The sequence below is a fragment of the Paramisgurnus dabryanus genome, chromosome 19 (genome assembly GCF_030506205.2).
Source record: "Paramisgurnus dabryanus chromosome 19, PD_genome_1.1, whole genome shotgun sequence".
Classification (NCBI taxonomy): domain Eukaryota; kingdom Metazoa; phylum Chordata; class Actinopteri; order Cypriniformes; family Cobitidae; genus Paramisgurnus; species Paramisgurnus dabryanus.
The window spans coordinates 22,160,310-22,179,002 of record NC_133355.1 but is presented as its reverse complement, the minus strand read 5'-3'; the positions used below and the strand labels follow the sequence as shown (position 1 = coordinate 22,179,002).

At 36.5% G+C, this 18,693-nt stretch overlaps 1 protein-coding gene across 1 annotated transcript in view; it reads left to right on the top strand.

The window, feature by feature from the left end:
• The first annotated feature begins 1,708 nt into the window (after positions 1–1,708).
• Positions 1,709–18,693, top strand: part of ldlrad4a (low density lipoprotein receptor class A domain containing 4a) — a 105,745-nt gene continuing 88,760 nt past the window's right edge. The window contains exon 1 of the mRNA XM_065293122.2: positions 1,709–1,876. The gene's annotated coding sequence lies outside the window, so the exon portion shown is untranslated. The remainder of the gene's footprint in view (positions 1,877–18,693) is intronic.

The window sequence follows — 18,693 nt, the reverse complement described above, 5'->3', positions numbered from 1 at the left end:
AACACTGCTTCAGCAGCCAAAGAAAACGTACCATTAAAACACAAGAGTAAAGGCCCCAACTAAAGCAAACACTGATCACGATAATGGTGATTTGTTGAAATTTCAATCTTTTTTCAATATTAATGGAGGGTGCAAACGTGATATTGATTCAATGGTATTAACATTGACAAATCAATGATTTTTAACATTGTTTCAATGGTTGCATGCTATCTGGGTTATAACCCTGCTAAAAAAAAAATGGACACCATCACAGAAATTCTATTGGTTTTATTGGGAATTTTATTGGTTCTAATAGAATATGGCCCAAAACACACTACAGTGTATTGGTTTTAATGGTAAAAGCTAATGGTTCCTATTGGTATTTTAATGGAAACCATTCGAATTTTCTGTAATGGTTTTATTGTTTTTTTTTCAGCAGAGAAATTATTGGTATTATAACTTCTTTCTATAGTTTTTTTTAGTATTTTTTTTTTACGTCCAATGACTTATAGGACATAAAATGAGGAAAAAGGTCAGAAATCATTAAAAATGGGTGAAGGGTCCCACTGTATTTGTATTGTAATTTTCCCCCTTATCTGTGTCAGATGTAACGGTGGTCAGGGCTTTGGTATTCAGACTGCAGACAGTATGTTAATCAAGGGAATGCACAGTATTGTGACCCAGTTAAACACCTGTCATTCATGTGACCATGTCCGCATTGCTTTGTTAAGGAATCTCACCACACACTAATGGCAAGCAGGCTTGTTAAATCCCAGCTATGGGTCAGACGCTTTGGGAAATGCATTTTGGTAAGTCTTTTAGAAAGGTAAAAGGCAAAAGCCCTCTTCATCCCTCTAGACCAGTCATGGGGTGAGGTCTAACCTTCAGTTTTTACACAACGACAACTATCTATCTATCTATCTATCTATCTATCTATCTATCTATCTATCTATCTATCTATCTATCTATCTATCTATCTATCTATCTATCTATCTATCTATCTAGACCAGTGGTTCTCAAACTTTTTCAGAGTGCGGCCCCCCTTGTGTACGGTGCATTCTTTTGCGGCCCCCCAAAGAAAATTTACGACAAATTTGTTCTAAAACTTAACATTTTAATTAAACAAAACATATTAACTTATACAAAGTAGCGCTGTTGGTTAGTAGCCTTATTTTTTTTTAGGTTTAATTACACACAATTCATGATAAATAAATATATTTTAAAAATGTCATAAAACTGGGCCCCCGCGGTACCATCTTGCGGCCCCCCTGGTGCCCCGGCCCCCAGTTTGAGAACCACTGATCTAGACAAGGCTTAAGCATAGTCCCAGACTAAACTGCATATTTGAGCTGTCTTGCATATCTTTAAATATATTAGTGCCATTGTTTCAAGATGCACACCAGTATTGGAGTCCAAATTATAAAAAATATATAAGAGCTGAAAACAACTTGCACTGACATATCTTAAAATACATCAGTGCCCTCTGTTTTGCCTCAAAATGCACATAAGCAATGTTTTTAGTAGTGTATGTTTGTTAAAACTAGTTATATTTCCCAATTAAACTCAGGTCTAGTTCTGGCTTAAGCTAATCCATGTCCGGGAAACCGCCACATAATAACTACCCCCTTATCCTAGTTTAATTTAAACCCTGTCTTTAATTCTTATCAGGCATAGTCTGTGTGCTGTCATATGTACTCCTGACCTGCAGGTGTCGCTACAGTGTGTTGTAAAATGACTCAGAGGGCTGGACTGACTGGAACGCAACGGGAGTTTGTGCTCGGCTGAGTTTTGGCCATGAGAGTGAGACAGTCAGTCTAGACGCTCTTGACAGCCTCGTCTGGAGGAGAGACGCGTCCCTCTGCAGCTCAGTCCCCACAACAACGACACATTCACACACGTAAGCCATTCATGTCTGTCATATCAACTTATTTTGTGTTGCCTTTGAGTAGTCGGAGACTGTAAATGCGCTACATTTCTGCAAGAAAAAGCATTGAAGTTGTTGCAGACAGTCGCAATGGAAAAGACCCTACGCGCGTTCACGGTCTTAAAGGGGCCGTTGCGAATTGATTAATCCTGCGCAAACCTTTAGTCTGCCGATGTGCAAGACTGTTGTGTTATTTGTTTTAAGATGCACTCCGTTTTGCAAAAACTCAAGTGATGTTAATTTAAAGAATGCGCTGAAGTGTAACTTTGCTGCACAGCTTTCTCGTCTAATTAAAAGTTTCTCTGCGCATGTGCAGGGAGCTGCGAAGAAGGTAAACATACTACATACTTTAAAATATAGACAGCTGCATGTGTGCTAAAAGCATTTTTTTTATCTACACAATTTAATTACTTGGAATCTTTGTGGGCATTGTGCTGATATTTTTTTATATTTTTATTATATTTAATTTAAACATGGCTGTTAGAAATTGAATATTGCATTATTGATGCTGACTGAGCACTATTATTAAAAGTATATTTTTATTTTGAGCAAAAAAAAAAAAACAGTCATGTGTAATGTTATCACATTACTGTATTTTTAGTAATTAGTGTCCAGTTATAATAAAAAAAAAATGGTTATATACATTGTAATCCATACATTTTGTTAACAAAATGTTGTTTGCAAATGCATTACCTTTTGCCTGGAAATGAGTTATGTAATGTTTGGTTAAATTATTAGTAAAAAATTATCCGTTTAAAATCCCTGCTGATATTACTTGCAGTTTATTCATCACACTGGAAATGGAGGGTCAGGTTGATTGCATTACATCATTGGATACAATATTTATTATATACATATTAATGTTTTATTTTGCTGTAGCACAATCCACCTGCCTTTGTTTCATAACCTACATAGCAACCTCAAGGGTCAGTTTAAAGCCTAAGTATGAATGACAGAGAGGTGAATCAGAGACCACGACCACAAATATTCTCTCTCTGGCTTACACAGATGTATAATTCACCCCTACAGGTTCCTTAAATGTGGCCCAATAGGAAATCTTAGAATGACTTCCTCGGTTTTTATCTCATTTTGAATGGCTGAGCAACATGCAGACCTCCAACTTTATCTGCACATTAGACATGCATGTTTAAAACCCCTTTTTTTTATAGTTGGGCGAGTTAAGTTTTGAGTTGAGTCTCCCATGCACTTCCTCTGTAGTTTGCAGTTTCTATGATGCACAAAGTAGTAACCTCAAAATCACTTATGATGTTTCATTTCTATCTGGATTCTGCTTATAAGCTGCCTATAGTGTTGTGGCACAGAGCATGCTGCATAGGAACTCACTAGGTGTTGTAACAGGGCCTGTGATTTCCATTTCAAGTAATGCTCATCGCTGACCACCTCCTCCCTCCTTTTCTCTCTCACTCTACATCCATTTCATCCCACCTCTGCTTTAAACCCATCATGGAAACTCTTGTTCTTGTTTAGTCCTGTGGTGTACCGGCCCCTGTCATGCTGTTATGCATAAGCAAACCCTGGATCATGTCCTGCGGCAATTGCTGCTCGAGAGAACTAGAATGTCCTACCCAGATATGATTCTTATTAGTGAGATGAATATGAAAATGAAGCTGTCCTCCCTGATGGTTTGTTTTTTGTTGACCAACGTGAAGTTGAATTTTACGCAAGGTGCTGCAGTTTTTTGGTGTTCGGCTTTGTTTTTTACGCCGCAGTATTTTACACATGACCTTATATGAAAAACAATTGATAAAACGTGACAGCTTTGACTAATGCAGTCTTTTGGATTTGGAGCAAGCATTACACAATCTTTTGAATCCTACCACAAATATGTTGATAGCGTGACTCACCCGTTCAGTATATTTATGGAGCCCATTCATGCGTAGTGTATGTACTACTGTAAATGGCTACGCCTATCAGAATGTAAATCTGACTTTTATAACTGAATTTGAAAATAAGTGCTTTTTATGTTTGGATGATCTTTGTATTTTTTACACCATGAAATTGCTTGATGAAATATACATCCTGTTGTAACATGATGGAGGATATAGTTTAAGTTTATTACAGTATGTCAAAGCCTAACAATACCATGGCTAAGTTTAGAAGAACATACTACCATATAATCCTTATAATAGTGTAATATTTAAATATACATACTGTATATGTTTATAGTACTATACTAGGAAAGTTTTCGTTATGTATAAAGTACTAACATTATGTGAAATACTTTATCCGACAATGCAATGTGTGATATAAAAATAGCTAGATGAAAACTGGACGCCGCTCACTCATGCAATGCGACAATGATGTAGCATACTGGTGTTGAACTGAAACTGAACTAAAATGCCTTCCTCTTTTACCTGCTATCAAAGTACAGAATGTAGTATAGCTGCACAAAAGTGATATGCAACCACTTGCTAAATACTGCGATAAACAATATGCGTTATGATTAGGGCTGTCACGGTTATGAAACTTGGCTGACAGTTAATTGTCTATTAAATTGTGATGATTATGACGATTAATTGTCTGTTTTATTGCTTTGACATTTGATTCTCATACATTTTTTGGAAGGTTTACCTTGCAGTACATATTAATACACATAAAAGTAATTATTTAATAAATATATTTTTCAAAAACTGAACATTTTTCATCAGAAATTAACACAAAGTGTCTGAAAAATAACTGAAAATAAAAATGCTACCAAAATAAACTGACTATACCAGAACAGGCCTTAAATATTAGCCAATCATACTAAGGTTAGATTAGTACCTGGCATGCAAAAATCAATTCCTTACAGATCCTTAAGAATAGCATCATTCACTTTCCTAAATTTGGAATTGTTGTTTTAGATGTATGTTTGACCTGGCAGTGCATACTACTTATCAAATATTTGCAGCATTTCTTTAAATCCACTTTATTAAATGGCTTTGCAATGTATCACGTTACACTGTCAGTTAAGGAGCTGCATCACCTGATACTGTCTCACACAGGCGCTGCAGCTCCCCCTTGTGTTTTTTAAAGAGATGTGCAATCATTGAGGTGATCTGAAATTATTGCGATGAGGTCAAACAATCGCAATGAGATTATTATTTGATCATTGTAAGAGCCCTAGTTATGAGTATTCTTTACATTTATAAAATCAACATGGACTTGATGAAAATACATTTTCCATTCTTTCTGATTGCTGATCATATTACGCACGTCAGAGAACACGCAAGTGCTAACATTTGTGCGCCAGTCTCTTTGCTAAAACGTTGACTATGCATAACCATTTAAATAGTTAGAATGGCTCGGTTAAGGCAAAATATTGCAAAATGCGTATTGCGGTAATTTAAATATTTAATACATTGTATAAAATATTGTATTTAATACATATTTAATACATATGTTGTGTTTAGTGTATGCTATTAAAAGGAGTAGTTCACCCAAAATGAAAATTACCCTCCAGGGGTTTAATAAAGGCTTTCCGTGGATAATTGATGTTATTTTGTAAGAAAAATATAAATATTCAAAACTTTACAAACTACAAGTTAACTTCCGGTAACAGCTGATGCGCCGAGAGAGTGTATTTCCAGCGTATGATGTAGCACACGAGACATTGTGACGAAATAATTGTAATAATTTTATATTTTAAAAATCAACGTATCTTACAAAATTGCATCGATTGGTTTCAGAGGGCCTTTATTAACCGCTTTGTGGATTACTTCTGTGAAGGATGAATGGACATTTTTGAGCTTCAAATCAGAAGCACCATTTACTACCATTATAAAGCTTGGAACGGTCAAGACATTTTCTATAATGTTAATCTGAAAAAAGATTATAATTTATATTGAGGATGACTTGAGTGTAGGGATCGACCGATATGGATTTTTCAGTGCCGATGCCGATACCGATTTTTGTTTCATCAGTCTTAGCCGATGACCGATACAGGCTGCCAATTTTCTTGAGCCGATACTGCTTTTACTCACTCAATTTACATCATAAAAATGACACAATGATGATGCCAGATGTTAAAATTCTCAATTTAAAAAAGTAACATTTATTAAACAAAAAAAAAAACCCTATATTTAACAAATAGTAAATACAGGTGAAGGAGATATGAAATCATGAACTGCACTCTCCACAATGACGAGGAACTATCAGCAAAGGATATTGATTTCTATAAATATAACTAGTTTTAACAAACATGCCTTACTAAAAACTTAACTTGTCCATTTTGAGGCAAAACACAGGGCACTGATGTATTTTAAGATATGTTAAAAAGAGATGTTATTAGTTTGGACAGTTCTTACATTTATTTTAGTCTAGGACTAGTCTAATCCCTGTCCGGGAAACCGCCCCATAGAGATGAGAAATATAAACCCGCTTTGTCCAGCTATGATCAGCTGTTAGGCCGAGCTTTCGATGTTGTCATGGAAAGGTTGGTTGTTTTTAGTCACATGACCTGCAATCGCTTGTGGCATCCATTACTCTGTCTGTAAATAATGCCGGAAAAAATCGGCGAACACGGCAGCCACGTGTCAGCCGATGCCGATACACATAAAACTTGCAAATATCGCCCCGATATATTGGCCTATCACTACTTGAGGGTGAGTAAATCATTGGGTATCTATCCTTTTTAATCAAGTAGTACGAGTCATTGCCAGCTGGTAACAGGTGGTAAAAGAGGTCATCCTCATTTTAGAGAGCATTTGATTGGATAATCATTTGATTGGTGTGCATTCGATTGGACAAAACTTTGTATTCGCTTCTGAACCAGCGATGAAACAAAGAGACTGTATATTTTTAAAGCGCATATGGTGTGCTTTAAAAGTACACTTGCATATCTAACAGCTAGCAGACATTACCTTAAAGCCACAAAACTGTAATTTTGTTTTTATAGTCTTCAGTATATCTATCAGAGCCAGCCGGCAGTGCTTTGCATGACTCATACACATGCTTTCCATTAATAATCACTACATTATAATACATATTGCACATAAATCTTCACCCGTGTGGAACAGGCATGGGGAACAGGCATGTTAGCAACAAGCCATCTATGTACTTGTTCCTAAGGTAGGGAGTCTACTGATGATTAGGGACTAACAGACTGCTATTTTCCTTCTTTCCTTTGGATCTTTATTTTTAGCCATTTCAGGCACTCTTCCCAGTCCACCCAGGGAGTCTCTCTGTTCTAGCTCAGGCTAAGGCTCGAAATTCATCGTGTTTTAGCATCTAAGGCTATAGTGTGAAAGTAAAAGAGGCCTGTCTGCAGGTTCTTCTTTGAAGAATCTCAGTTTTATTCATGTATGCTGAGCTCCATTAATATTGATCAGAGTCCTGGTTGAACGCATCTTTTTGCTTTGAAGGCTTATTGATGGATTAGTTTCCTGCAGGAATAATTCATCGGACAGGAAGCGTAAGAGGACGAGTCTGGGTTTAGAGCCTTTAGTCAAGGCTTGGACCGAGCCCGGAGGTTCTGATGCATAATGAAGTTTTTAACCTTCATTTATTTGTAACATAAATTTAATATTACGCTCAACACAATAGCGCCAGAAGCATGGTATTATGATATCTTATTGATTTAATTTTATTTATTTATTGTTATTTCCTTTGAGAGACAACAAAAGCAAATGTCCGTCGTATTGTCTGTGGAGAGCTATCAGCATTTTCGGCCTCAAGTTGCTTTGCTGGAAGCATGCAGTTTTTTGCTAACATCAATGCACATGGGCATTCACTTCAGTTTTCTAGCCAATCAATTGGTCCGTAAATGTTAAGTGACAAATCACTCTGGTGCTGTGAAAAATGTGCGTGTTATGATGACGACAACAATGATTAGCTGATGCAACCACAAATAATGTACCAAAGCAATGCATTAGCAACTTTTGCGAACTGACTTGCTATCAAAAGTGTGGTTATGGTATCCATATATTAGGGACAATGCTTATACTGAATATCTGCTTTAAATGACCAAGGACCGTCCAAGAGGCCATATGATTGACACGTAAAGGCCGAAGTATGGTCATATTTTATGTGTACGCGAGGGTCTGTGTACAGTGCGCACAATGCAATTTTCGTCATATGAAGAGTGTGCACATACAGTAGTATGCACACCGCTGGATTTTTTTCACCCGTATGCGTCTAAAGGAGACTGTAGTCTGTAGCCCAGAAGATGCATTGCATTTTGTCGCAGTTTGTGTGCACCCACGAGTCAAATAATCTATACTTTGCAAGACTGTGCATTCGACCGTGCACATACGTTCATGTACACGTAAAAAACAGCTATATTCCAGGCAGCCAATCATGTGCTGCGTCATGTTTAGAGGCATGAAAATCTTTACAATAATGGAACGTTGTGCAACAAGTTAATCATTTATTTACGAATGTGTCTAAAAGTTTTTAACAACAATGGCAAACACTTTAACTCATTCCCCACCAGCGTTTTTTTTTTTAAAGTTGCCCACCAGTATTTTTTTGTGATTTTCACATATATAAACATACAAATATATCAAATAAAAAACCAGACTGCTTTCAAACAAACAAACAAAACGGGAAACGTTTCATTCTATCCTTATTAGTTCTCTTTTTGTTTCTTTAAAAATTAAAATTTTTGAGCAAAAAGCTGAAATTATTGCATTTTTGTAAAGAAATTTAGTTAGAGATCAGATTCAGAATGATTATCAAAACTTACACGGAGTTTAACATTTGTAAAATTTGTTTTTACTTCAGTTTTTAATAAATTGGTAAGAGCGCCATCTAATGGGAATAAAACTTAGCAAAAGCGTAATTGGCTGGAAAATGTTTTCTCTTAATTGACGAGATAACTCGTCATTGGCGGGGAAAGAGTTCAAATATCTATTATAGATTCCACTAATTGCTTCAAGCGAAACTCTTGGATGTCTTTTGAAGACTCTATGCTGTGAACCTAAGATACTTTTGAAAATACAGAGTTTATTAAATCTTGATAAAGCCAATGTCACCGATGTAAACATGACACAATCAGACGGCTTTTGGTTGTTTCCAAAAGAACGCAACACACACACACGTCTCCTGGAAATCCTGTATAATTCAACCAATCAGAGAGTGACTTTGAATCTGCTGAAGTGCGTCCAATTAAGTGTACCTTATGCATCAGACGTTCAGCCAACAGTTTGTTCAGCCAATCCCCAGCCAAAAAAACATCTGAATCATATATTAGATTACTGAAAAAGATCTGAATCAAATATTAGATGTCATATCAAGACTTTGCTTGCCAAAATTTATTCTGAATTCAAGAACGCTCTCCTGCTCTCTACTGTGACCACTGAAGTGTTGTCTATCCTCAGCCTTGTTTCTGATGTAGAATTATTAATTCATTCATTCTCCTGTTGCCCCTCAGTTCAGTTCCAGTTCTCATACCTATACTTAAGCAATAAGGTACGAGAGGCTGTGCTGTATTGCTTTTATAAAACGGTTACCACACAATATTAAAGCAAAAAACTATTTTAGTGCAACTTTCATGAAGTTAAATCAATAAAAACATTCCTTCCGCTAGAAAAAATAGTCCCTGAATGCAAACAACAACATGGAAGCTCAAATAAAAACAACAAACTGCTCTCAGACTTTGTCTCATTATATGTTTATGTGTTGCTAAGGGTGTTGCTAAGGGCGCAGTGATATTAAATAGAACTGTTGGGTGAAGCGGTCATAGCAGTGTTTTATCGTGAATAAAGCACACCTATTGACCAATCAGAATCAAGGATTGGAACTAACCGTTTTATAATAAACATTTATAGTATGTAGCACATCATTATAAAATATCATCTTGTTACCACAGAACTAGCATATTGTTATTGTTCTGCTTGTAGCTTAGCATCTAGCTACACTGCAAAAAATTATTTGTTAATTTTAATCACATTGTGTGTGTCATGCCATTTAAGGCGTTATTTCATGTTAAAATAAATGAAAGGGACAACACAAGTTGTGTTAAAAACAGTGACGGGAGTAATGGTTAAAAAGTAATTCCGTTACTGTAATTCCACTCCTTTTAGCGGTAATAAACCTGTAACGAAGTTTTTCTTTTTTAAATCAAGTAACGCAGTTGGTTACTCACGTTACTCTACTTTGTGATAAATGAACACTTGCAAACAAGACATTTCCGATTTAACATCCTAGGACTGTGGTGAGCGGCAAAATGAAAAATAACACACAAGGTGTGTTAGTATAGGGACAACACATTAAATGTGTTATTTACCTTCTGTGTTATTTTTCATTCACTAATCACAGTGCAGCTTATGTGTGGGAAACCCGAATTTGAGTAGGGCTTAAGTCAATTCTAAAGATTGTAGGCAAAGCAGCTAAAAATGTTCACACTACAAAATCCATCAAAAATAGCATTGACACAATGTGCTATGATTTAATATGAACAAGTTCTAATATACCTTAGCAAACACAGTCAGTTAACTAGCATTGACAGTAGGGATGAAGTGATTAGTGGACATAATCTGCTTTGTTTCTTTAAAGCTGGTTTGAAACAATGTGTATTTTAAAAAGCACTATAAGTATCTGTGGTTGTTTGATTAATCTACACAATAATCAACACTAGTTTAAGGTTTATCTGGTCTGCTGTCGCTTTAAGACTAAATGGACAGATCTATTATACGCATGTTTTATTTCCGAACTGTTCACATTTACTTAAAGGGACACCACTTCACTTTTTTGAAAATATATTTTCCAGCTCCCCTAGAGTTTAACATTTGATTTTTACCGTTTTGGAATCCATTCAGCTGATCTCCGGGTCTGATTTCAATATTTGTCCTATTTAAAACTTGACTCTTCTGTAGTTACATCGTGTACTAAGACAGACAGAAAAATAAAAGTTGTGATTTTCTAGGCAGATATGGCTAGGATCTATACTCTCAATCTGGCGTAATAATCTGGCTATAAAATCGCAACTTTTATTTTTCTGTCTGTCTTAGTACACAATGTAACTACAGAATAGTCAAGTTTTAAATAGGACAAATATTGAAATCAGACCCGGAGATCAGCTGAATGGATTCCAAAACGGTAAAAATCAAATGTTTAACTTGGTTATTTTTTTAAGCACGATGCTAATGGTCTAATCAGATTCAATGGATTGTGCTAAGCTATGCTAAAAGTGGTAGCGCCAGACGCGGAGATCAGCTGAATGGATTCCAAAACGGTAAAAAATCTAATGTTTAACTCTAGGGAAGCTGGAAAATGAGCATATTTTTTTTAAAAAGTGGAGTTTCCCTTTAAGACTAAATGATTATGTTTACAAAGAAAAACGCGGACTTCAAGATACTTTTGTGTAAATATGTCCGTTCAAGTGCAAGAAAGTGATTGTGAACTCAGTATTTGCACTAGGGCTGTAACGATTAATGGCGTGTCCCATTAAAAATGCCTGTCTGAAATCGGTTCATGCACAGCTTGTGTGTGTACAACAGTGTTTTATAAAAGCAATAAGGTACTTGAGGCAAGTGCTGTATCGTGAATAAGTAACGGCTGAAGGGGTTGCAGGCACCCCGCTTCACGTCTTATTCACGATACAGCACAGCCTCTCGTACCTTATTGCTTACTTAAGAGCACGTTCGTCTCTGGCCTCGCTCTGTTATGTAATAGCTGATTGACAGGTGCGCATCCTCGTCTTTCAAACAGGTATCATTATAACCTTTATAACAATAGAGTAAACTTTATAGTTACTTCCACTGTGTTTGTCTGATGTGAATAACACACGTCGGCAAATTCTTATTATTTGAAAATAATTTGTATTTATTATTTGCAAATTATTATCTTATTTGAATAGATTTTTATTGCTGCTTCCACAGACATCAGTGGGTATTTTATAAACTATAGGCTATTGTTTTACCAGTGCTTATATGTATTTAAATGTCTGAAATCTAAAATAAACATTATGAGGTTGAAAACACTGCATAGGGTTGATATATAGTATGACAACGCTTAACTCGTCCTTCTGGCTCAGCGCCAAACAACGCGAAAGACGTTTGAATCTGTCAGTAATGTCACGTCACTTTAAATCCCATATGGGGATAAGTTTAAATTATTATTTAACTCAAAAAGATAAAAATTTTATTTGTCGCCATTAATCTAAAAATAAAACAGAGTGGGCACAAATCAGATCTGAGGGGGTAATGCACCCTTTTGCCCTCTCGTGGCGCCAGGCCTGGTACGAACTAAGTCCTTATCAATCTAAAATCATTATAAGTCTGAGTCATTTATAAAGTGCATTTAAAAAAGCAACACTCGTTAAACAAAAACATTTAAAATATTCTTTATTATCATGAAAATACCTGAAACAATCTGAAGAACAGAAATATAAATATCCTTATAGACATTTTCTGGAATAGCGTTTGTAATGCAACTTCTTCTGTGGCACAAAGGGGGTTTCTGCACGAGAGCGCCCCCTGGCTTTGAGATGTGCAGAGATTTCACTGTAATATAGTTCAAATTCATTCATTGAGAAAACGCGCATTTGCACGATTAATCGTTACAGCCCTAATTTGAACCCATATTTGCGTGCCTTCTGAGGCCTTGAGATGCTGCTTTCCGTGCATGCGCTTTTGGATGTGCGCACCCACAAAACCTCTCAAACAGCACGTGAGTAGCACATTTATATATATATTTTTTTGTGTCTTTTTTGCATTAATATATTTAAAGTGGTAAGGCCTCAAAAGCAAGTACAAATGATAAACTTTAGTGATGGTGCCGCACTTGCCTAATCTTTCGCCCCATCGGGCTATCCTTATTTTTTAACCCTGCTGTATAAGATGGACTTTCAAAGGCATTATAAACACATCATTCTATTTTACTTTTCTATGAAGCATGTGGTCTTTAATGGGAAAAATGCAATGTGGGAATTGATTTTGTCAATTGATAACCATTAGATAAAAAAGTGTTACATATCAGAACGAAGCTGGCTATAAAATTTAAGAAAGAGGGTAATGGTAATGTCGGATTATTTTCATTTCAAAAAAGAAAAAGTCTGCGAATAACATGCAGCAAACCTTTTATAGTAAGGTCAGGAGCAGACATAGTAAGAAATTATTATATGCTCAATTTTGTTGTTTACACAATAATTGACATACAAACACTCCCACTGCTGTACGTCTGGTGAGCAAGCGAGCTATCTGTAATTGGATAGTCATGGTGTAATGAGTCTAGATGACATTGCTGATTCATGCAGACATCACTCAGCCAGCTGTGGCAGTCCAGCATTCATCAGCTCAGCTGACTTGAGATCAGGCCTGTATGCTGAAAGTATGACTTTGGCAAAGATAAGGGTTGGGGTCCTGATTACAGAACAAGATTAGGGAATGAATTACAGCACACTGCACATTGAGTTTTCTTTTTTTTTTTAGAGAAATTGTTATTAGACATGTTGTTTAAATGTATTAATCTCCTCCTCTTAAGGGTCAGACATCATGACCCTTTTATCTTAATTAGTAAAGTATCGTATAGCACCATGTAGCATAAAGCATCATTTTGAAGTCTTTTGAATATAAATAATGATTCAATTTGTAAGAATTTTTTAAAACTATTATCTCATTTATTAACCACAGATATTTCTTTTTTTTTTTGTGTGTGTTCAGGCCGGTTACCACTTTATTTTCCTTTGAGAATTTGAGAGATAACTCGAAAAGCTTAACCTAATTGTATGACAATTCAACTATTTTCTTTAATTAATGGAATACTAAGTTTATGAGCAACTGCAAACTAACCCCACAGTAAGATACCTTACTTTGGGCAAAAATTTGCAACCTTGTTGCATCCCTGTTACTGTTTCCGGTGTATGTTTTTTGTTTGTTTTTTATTTCGAATCTCATGTCAGTTTCAACACGCACCGGTTTAAAACCGTTTATGGACATTTTTGGTACAAAGAAAATAAGAGAATAAAACAGCTCGTGATACTTTGACCACTGACGCATAATATTTTCAAAAAATGAAGTGCCTCCTCTCACTGATCATTTGCTGAAAAATAGCAAGTCTTTTTCTGGACCTATTTTGTGTCCTGTTAGTGGGAAGCGCCTCATACATTGTGTTTGATTGGTCGATGTTGAAGCCTGGCATCACAAAACGGCATGGACACAATCAGTCTTCGTGATCGGTTTCTTCCACTGGCTTCAGACTCATGTATGGTCATTTCTGCTGCTGCCACCTAACATGCCCATAAGTGGAGAGGCAGACAGCTTCTCGCCTGCAGCCTGCCCACGTCTCCCTGTCTCTCTTTCTCTCTGCCTCCCTCCCCCTCTTCCCTTCCTGGCACGAGGAGAGAGATCCAAGAGAAGCCTGCATTCCTGCAGCATAGCGGGAAAGCTTCCTGACACAGGCGGGGAATGCGTGACGTCCCTCTCCGACCGCTTGGTCAAACTGCTCTCTGGACAGCAGTCAACTTTGTTGGCCTAGAGAGAAAAGGTGTTACAGTCAGGCAGATTTTTGATTTATCAACCATGAATTAGGTACATGGTTTAAAAGTTCATTAAAACGTGGCAGTGTAATTGATGTTTTTGGACGTGTTATGCGGACACTCTTGCAAAGATTGCAGATTTGAATACTTGACTGACATGTTGCAAGCAAATGGACCAATTGCACATAATTAAAATGCGTTGTTGTGTTGCAATTGTAATAATGAACCACAATACATAAAATAGGTGACAGTTACTTAAATGTTAAAGCAAGCGTTTGTTATAAATGCATTGATTTTTGTGTAATTTAACAGTTTTTTCAGTCAGTGATAAAAAGCGAACATTATGGCAAATTTATCTTTCGTTTTCGTTACCGAAAATTAGGTCTTAAATAGCCAGTGCAGCTAGACGTCCTGATTTAACAAGCCATGTCTCTACGGAGTCTCTATATTTAGCTTTAGTGTGTTTAGTTTGATTGTCATTAACAACATGTTAAACTGATCACTGTGATTTGCAACTTCTATCACGAGAAACCAGTAGTAGTGTAATACGTACTGTAGATAGAGTTAACAGAGGGATGGGTTTTGTAGTAGTGACATAATGTACTACATTCATTGCTTAGTGATCAAATCTGACCAAATGGTGCAGAGGAGGGAAAACAAAACTATAAAGAGACTGCAGAATATTTTAATAAGCCATACGTTACTCATAACCTTTAACATTTTTTTTTTACTTTATTTATTTGAATACAGACAATGTTTGTTGTTAATAAATAAATGTACCATAATGGAGATTTTTGTGCATAGTTCAAATGCATTGCTACATTAACATTTAACCAGATAGATATAAAATCCAAGGGTTAACTATTTCAAGTGTGGATAGCCCTTTTGTGTTAAGAGTGCAAAAAGGTCATGGGTTCGATCTCCGGGGCAGACACATGCTGATAAAATATATACCTTGTATTGCACTGTAAGTCGCTTTGTACAAAAGCGTCTGCCAAATGCATAAATGTTAATTTTCAGTAAATGTTGGCCTACTCTACACACAAAGACATCATTTTTGTAGATACATTTAAAAACAGTATTTAAGATGCAAATAATTCAATTTAAAGTAATCTCAGCATTAAGTGGACTTGTAAATGTGCAATTCTGAGTATCTTTAAAAACGGCATTGTGGATCAAAATCAGTGTCTCGAAATTAAAGAGATTTCAAATTCGTCGGAATGTCACTGTCTGCGTAATATTTATCTTTCTCCAGAGGAATGGTACTTAGTTATTTATTAATTACTTGAACATTTTATGTAGGACTGCGATAACTTGATAATTGAGTAATAACTTCGCTAAACAATTTTATAGACAATATGCGATATGTAAATCTGAAGAGTTTGGTTCCAAAGCATGATAAACCCCATTTTAAAAAAATAGTTACCGCCAAAATCAGTATTGTATCAGGTCAGTATTAGAAAGTAAGGTCTCAATTTTTACGCAAAATCCGATATCCGCCGTGTTATTCTGTCGTCTTTTCTATCTTTTTTCCCAAAACGCGGTGCAATAAATCTGCTCAACAAATCACTGCGCACCATTCCACGCATTTTAAACAACAATGGCGGCGCGTTGAATACACAAGGAATCCTAGTTTTCCTCATCTACTGTTTACTGTTTGTAATCAACAAACAAAAACAAAATAATACTTTTGATGGCATTGATAAACCTCTAGTGGTGGACTGCTGTGGCGAGGAAGAAACGTAAGCAACTCGGGCGATGGAAAAACGACAACTATTCTTACAGGACAGCTTCTGTCATGCTAACACATTGACCCAAGGGGATCTTCCTTGTGTCATTTCACTTTATTTATTATGACTCAACTTGTATACTTAAATGTTCTGATTTCTTTGTATGAATTGAATATTTGGCTTGATTGCTACATCTGGTGGAAATTTTGTGTCAGTAGCTCACTTAGAAATCCCCTTACTGATCAAAATGCTGATGAATCAAATACTTATTTTTTTTTTACTATAAATTATATAACAAACATAAATTATTACATTATTTCTAGGAAAAGAAATCATCACTTTCTTGGTCAGGGCTCCAGACTGCCACCAAAATTTGAGAGTGTGACACTGAATTTAACATCCAGTCGCCCATGTGTGACCAGTAAATTTGACCCTTTTTTTTGTGATGTGACTCTGAATTTGAAACAGCACATTGTACTTTCAGCATCTATCATCAAAGTATTAGAAATACAGTGGAAATTAGTAGTAATGTGAATATTTGGTTAGCATGTTGATGTTGATGATACGGTACAGTATATAACTGTTCTATACAAGCAATAAGGCACTTTTTATATTACGGTATATTCAGGATATAGTCGTGACAAAAGGAGTTGTCTAGCAACACCCTTCAGCTGTAACTATATACACAAAACAGCACTGTCTCTCTTACCATGTTGCTTATTTTAAGTGGTCAGATTCACGCTTTAAATGAGTACTGAAGTACTTGGCCTTACAACATGCTTACAGTATTGTTGGTTATCCATCATTATAGCACAGACGAGCATTGTGCCTCATACCACAAATGAAGGCCTTTGTCTTTCTGTAGCATTTGCAGTCTTCTGCTGTTCCTGCCAAGCTCTGGCTAGCTTTTGTGGAACATATTGCATGGACATAACCCCAAGTTAGTGCCTGTGGGAAAGAAGTTCTGATACAAGGTCCAGATGGAGACGCTTTAGGCCTCAATAGTGGTTTTTTAATCCCCTCCTGGGGCAAAGCCTTTGACCCAGGCCGTATTCCTTCCCTGAGGATGGAGTCTTACAGTGTATCTTAAGCAAATGGCACTTTTGGCCATGTGGACTACAAAATAAAATGTTTATACTCTTACTGTTTTCTAAAAGGGATAGTTCAGCAAAAAATGTGCCTATGATTTACTTATTAAAAAATGGACTTGGAAGAGCCAGGACATTTACTAAAATAACATTTAAATTACATAAAAATTTTTCTGTTAAGCTTTGACTAAAATAAACATATTTTTGTGTGTAGTGCAAAAGAATGTTAATGCTTGAGAAATAAAATGTAATCATTTTAAAAAAGCACAAGCAAGCATAAAACAATAAAATCTACAGATAAATGTATTTTTAATGCTAACCCCTGGTTTCACAGACAAGGCTTAAGGCTAGTCCTTAGACTAAAACACGTTTGAGCTGTCTCATTTGAAAATAAGTTGCACATACAGATTTTAAAATATGCCAGTGCCATTAATTTGTCTTAAGATACACAACCAGTAAAATACACTCACCAAAAGGATTATTAGGAAAACCTGTTCAATTTCTCATTAATGCGATTATCTAATCAACCAATCACATGGCAGTTGCTTCAATGCATATTCCAAACTCAATGTCAGAATGGGAAAGAAAGGTGATTTAAGCAATTTTGAGCGTGGCATGGTTGTTGGTGTCAGAAGGCCGGTCTGAGTATTTCACAATCTGCTCAGTTTCTTGGATTTTCACGCACAACCATTTCTAGGGTTTACAAAGAATGGTGTGAAAAGAGAAAAACATCCAGTATGCGGCAGTCCTCTAGCATCAACAAGAAAATGCCTTGTTGATGCTAGAGGTCAGAGGAGAATGGGCCGACTGATTCAAGCTGATAGAAGAGCTACTTTGACTGAAATAACCACTCGTTACAACCAAGGTATGCAGCAAAGCATTTGTGAAGCCACAACACGCACAACCTTGAGGTGGATGGGCTACAACAGCAGAAGACCCCACCGGGTAACCTCTCATCTCCACTACAAATAAGAAAAAGAGGCTACAATTTGCACCAGCTCAACAAAATTGGACAGTTGAAGATGTTGTCTCGATTTCTGTTGAGACATTCAGATGGTAGTGTCAGAATTTGTTACCACTGTGCAGGCTGGTGGTGTTGGTGTAATGGTGTGGGTGATCTTTTCTTTGCACACCTTAGGCCCCTTAGTGCCAATTGGGCATTGTTTAAATGCCACTGCCTACCTGAGCATTGTTTCTGACCATGTCCATCTCTTTATGACCACCATGTACCCATCCTCTGATGGCTACTTCCAGCAAGATAATACATCATGTCACAAATCTCAAATAATTTCAAATTGGTTTCTCGAACATGACAATAAGTTCACTGCACTAAAATGACCCCCACAGTCACCAGATCTCAACCCACGAGAGCATCTTTGGGATGTGGTGGAACGGGAGCTTCGTGCCCTGAATGTGCATCCCACAAATCTCCATGAACTGCAAGATGCTATCCTATCAATATGGGCCAACATTTCTAAAGAATGCTTTCAGCACCTTGTTGAATCAATGCCACATAGAATAAAGGCAGTTCTGAAGGCGAAAGGGGATCCAACA